This window comes from Artibeus jamaicensis, unplaced genomic scaffold (genome assembly GCF_021234435.1).
Source record: "Artibeus jamaicensis isolate MK-2021 breed Jamaican fruit bat unplaced genomic scaffold, CSHL_Jam_final contig_414, whole genome shotgun sequence".
Taxonomy (NCBI): Eukaryota; Metazoa; Chordata; class Mammalia; order Chiroptera; family Phyllostomidae; genus Artibeus; species Artibeus jamaicensis.
In genome coordinates, this window is record NW_026521822.1 from 5,607,429 (window position 1) to 5,612,501 (window position 5,073).

A 5,073-nucleotide genomic window follows, 5' to 3' on the forward strand; every position below is an offset into this window, starting at 1 on the left:
TGACATTAAAGGTCAGTGGGGCCAGATATCTGCTGAGCCCGTGATGTGTTATATAGAATAAGAATATATGTTCATCCAATTTATGTTACAAATTGGCAATTGAAAGACAATATAGAGTAACTATGATAACCCAACTGTCCAGGAGCAGAATAAAAACAACCTAATTTCCATTTAAATATTTCTGATGGACTCTGATACCCATACCACATTTAGATACTACCCCCCTTAATATTTCAGCCTCAGAATCGACCAACTGCTTTAACTTTTTTAAATTTTTGAATTTATTGGCTGACATTGATAAATAAAATTATATAGATTTCAAGTGTACAATTCTATAATAAATCATCTGTATATTGTATTGTGTTTTTTCCACCCAAAGTCAACTCTTCTTCCATTACCATTTATCCTGCATTTACCCTGTCCTGCCTCCCCAACCCCCATATTCCTCTGGAAATTACCATACTGTTGTCTATAGTTTTCATTTCATTGCTTACTCCCTGTACCTTTTTCACCAAGGCCCCAATCCCACTCCCTCTGAGAGCTGGCAGTCTGGTCTCTGTATCTATAAGTCTGGTCTCTGCTTCTATCTTATTTTTTAGTTTATTTTGTTCATTAGATTCCACAGGTAAGTGAGGTCATATGGTATTTGTCTTTCTCTGACTGGCTTATTTCACTTTGCATGATACTATGTAGATCCACCCATGCTGTTGCAAAAAGGTAAGATATCTTTCCTTTTTGATAGCTGAGTAGTATTCCATTGTGCAAATGTACCAAAGTTTTTTTTATCCACTCACCTATTGATGGACACTTGAACTGATTCCAATTTTGCTATTGTAAATAACACTGAAATGAACATAAAGGTTCATATATTCTTTTAAATAAGTGTTTTAGGTTTTCAAAAATATATTCCCAGAAGTGAAATCTCTGGGTCATAAGGCAGTTCCATTTTTAATTTTTCAAGGAAATTCCATAGTGTTCTCTTACAGTGGCCACACTAATCTGCATTCATCCTCAACAATAGTGCATGAGGATCTCATTTCTTCACATCCTAGCCAAAGCTTGTTTTTTGTTGATTGATTTATGATGGCCATTCTGACAGGTGTGAGGTAAAATCTCATTGTGGTGTTAATTTGCATCTCTCCAGTGATTAGCAATGTCAAGTATACCTTCAGATGCCTATTGGTCATCTGCACGTCCTCTTTGGAGAAGTATTCATTCAGATCCTTTGTCCATTTTTTTATTGTATTGTATTGTTTTGTTTTTTGGTGTTGAGTTGTATAACTTCTTTATAAATTTGGGATATTAACCCCTTATGGGATGTATCATTGGTGAATATGTTCTTCTGTGCAGTGGGTTGTTATTTTATTTTGTTGATAGTTTCTCTTCGCTATGCAAAACCTTTCATTTATTTATTTTTTGTTGAATTTATTGAAGATGAATTTATTGATTAATAAAATTATATACATTTCAGATATACAATTATACAGCCCATCATCTTTATATAGTATTGTGTTTTGACCACACCACAAGTCGTCTTCTTCCATCACCATTTAATCCCACTTTAACCTCCTCTACATTTTGCCCCTCACTCCTCCCTCTGACAGTCATATTGTTCTCTATGTCCATGAGCCTTTCTTTTTTTCCTTTGCTTAATCTATTCACTCTTCTTGCCCAACACCAAACCCCCTCAATTCTGGTGGCTCTCAGCAGTTTGATGTGATCCCATTTTTTAATATTTTCTTTTGTTTTCTTTAACCCAAGGCTATATATCAGAAAAAACATTTCTATGAGAAATTTTCAAGATTTTGCTGCCTAGGTTTTCTTCTAGGATTTTTATGGTTTCAAGCCTTACATTTAAATATTTAATCTATTTTGAATTTATTTGGTGTATGATATAAGGAGATGGTCTAGTTTCATTTTTTTGCATATATCTGTCCAATTTTCCCCAAACCATTTATTGAATACAGTGTTTTACCCCATTGTGTGTCCTTGCCTCCTTTGTCAAATATTAATTCACTATGAAGGTGAGGGTTCATTTCTGAGATCTCCATTCTGTTTCATTGATCTCTATTTCGATTACTATGGCCTTGTAGTAAACTTGATATCAGAAAGCATGATTTCCTCATACTTTGTTCTTCTTATTCTACATTTCTTTGCCTATTTGAGGTATTTAGTGGTTCCATATAAATTTTTGAAATATTTGTTCTAGACCATGCTCCTATCGCTTCTCGGCCTTTTGGCTAAGATCAAGTGTAGGTAATGCTCCATCTGCATCCACCTGAAGACTGCCTTTTGCCCCAGTCTCTGAAAGAGCCTCTGTTGTACTCAATGCTTGAATCACATAAGGTAAATTTTCATTTAGTGGTCAGGTAGGCACAAGTTGTGTTCAGCAGACTGATACAGGTTCAAACTCAGTTTCAGCACTGGGTCTGAGGCCACTCAGAAAAAGTCCTAGGATTTACTAAGTCTAGCTGCCATCACCACTGGGTGCCTGAAGACTTTTGTGGTGGGGAGGGGGGGTCTCTGGGAGTCATCAGGTGAAACCAATGCAGTTTATCTGGCCCAAACAGACCAACATTTGGCCACGTGAAGACAAGGTTATGCACCAGTTAGATGTGTGAGGGGAAAATGGCCACCATACTAGAGCCTCACAATTCAGTCTGTTTCAGGTTCAGCCAGGTGTGCAAGCTAAGCATGGTGGGACCCCAGGCAGCAGCTGAGATTCTGGAGGCATATCTCAGCTGCAATGTTTCCCTGAGATGTGTGGGGTCTCAAACCCATGCCAGACTCCCCAGCTCAGATCCCCAGAGCCAGAAAGAGGCACCCAGATAACCGGGAGGATTCCCAAATTATGAAAGTCAGAGAGAATTCTGTTGCTAGGGAGAGACAAGAGGCTGCTAAAGACACAGGTGCCCTCTTAAAAGGCCAGTGCACAAAATTTCATTTGTAATCTCTCACCTGGAGCTCCCGCAGAGGGAGAGTAGAATGAACTGGAGTTATATGAAGAGCCTGGTGTTTGTGGTTCTAAGAAGACAGCTGAAGGGACAGCTGCCAGGACCTCTATGTTGAGTCCCTCTCCCACACCTCAAATACCATCCTTCTTGAGTGAAGCACTCCTCTCCTTATGGCATCAGCCAGGGAGAATGCAATAGCCCCACTCCCTGGTCTCTCTGTTGTCCCACCCTGTGGAGTTTATTCCCTGCTGAGGAGTCAGCTAACTTAGCCAGGTTGTCAAAGTGTGGATAGACTCAGGGGTGCCCGTGGCTGAGTTGTGCAGGTTTGGGATGGGGGCCATTCCTCCTATTTTCCTGAGATCTGCTAGACCCACCCTCAGGGCTCCCAGTGTCCTCACCTTCCAGACTACTGGTAGCCCTGCCCTGCTGAACACAGACACCGGAGGAGGCCAGGGCAGAATCCAAGATTCTGAGTCAAGGCTCTGAGTCAAGGGCTACCTGCTCCACCTTCCCCCAAGCCAGACTAATACCACCCCATCACAGGAGATACACTAGCCCCACCTTCCCAACTCTCCACCCCTGTCCCTGAGTGTCCATAAGGGAGATGCCAGAAGGCAGTGGTGTCATTGTAAGATATTAAATTCTGGGATAATTTGTCGTGTAGCAATAATTAATAGAATGGAATTAACCCCAAATAGATTAACAATAAAATACTAATCCTTTCAAAAACCACCAAAAATTCAGTTTGATTTTTTGACATAAAATAAATCAGATATGCCCTGGCTGGTAAGGCTAATTGGTTAGAGCATCGTCCCCTAGACTTTGATTCCCAGTCAGGACACATACCCAGGTTGCTGGTTTGATCCACAGTCAGGGCTTGTACAATAAGGCAATTCATCGATGTGTCTCTCTCATACCATGTTTCTCTCTCTCTCCTGATCACTTCCTCTCATAAAAAATGTCTTTGGGTGAGGGTAAAAATTCAGATATCAAGCCACCATTATGTACACTTTAAATATCTTATAATTTTACTTGTGAACTATATCTCAGTGAAGCTGAAAAAATCAAAAAGTAAAGTACAAATTTTCTCTTCAGAGATATATTCTCTGAAGACAGAGATATGTCTTCAGGGAAGACATATTTCAAAAGCACACTTGGGTCTATGACAGATGAGCTTCTCAAAGCACTTTTCATGAAAACACCTTCAGAGAGCCACACAGTCTCTGGAATATTTTCTGAAATTTATGGGGCCAAGAAGCTCCATTCCCGAGTCTTCCATCCACAACAGCAGCGTGTTATCTCTGTTCAGCAGATAGGAAGTCTGGGCATGAAGAAAGTCAATACATAGGTGACAAAGGAAAGATCTAGGTTAAACATGTGAAATCATAGAGCCCTGGTACTTTGCTTAAAGTATATATGTATATATGTATACATATATACATACATATATATGTATGGTGACATTTAATTTTTCATAAGAAGGAGAAGAATGACTCCCTCTCAGCTCCATGCTACTTTGGGATAATTGAGGGAATTCTTAGGGAATGTTATGAATGATTATTATCAAATAGAAACCTTCTTGGAAATGTTTACCTCCCTTTGAACTACCATCTTCTCTAGGTAGGTCAGGAAACAAGACCTAGTTGAAAATGTGACCTACTTCAAAGGAAATAGTACCTACAGTCCAACCTCTAAAGCCTGAATTGCTGGTTTTGAATGCTGATGATTGACAATCAGTCTCTGTAGTTCTTTCAGGAAAAGGGCCTTGGACTGTAAAAACTGCTTCACAACTTCTGTGAAAGTGCATTTTACATCTCACTACTTGGAGTGTGAATCCATGCTAATGGATGAAACCAGACCAACTTTCTCCTGTTTATTTTTTAACAATACTTTATTCCCTTCGAAAATAAACATCCTCAAACCTTCAAGAACATTTGCATTTTGGGTGATAATTTGGTCATTGGGGAATACTCTTGCTTACTTTACAAATATTGTGTTGACTCAGAGAATACCGGTCTCTGAGGAAGGGGGTCTATGCTTCCCCAGGGCACCATAAAAAAACACAGTCACCAAGACTAGAAACTGAGCAGTCCCACATTCACTCCCCAAGGTTGAGAGC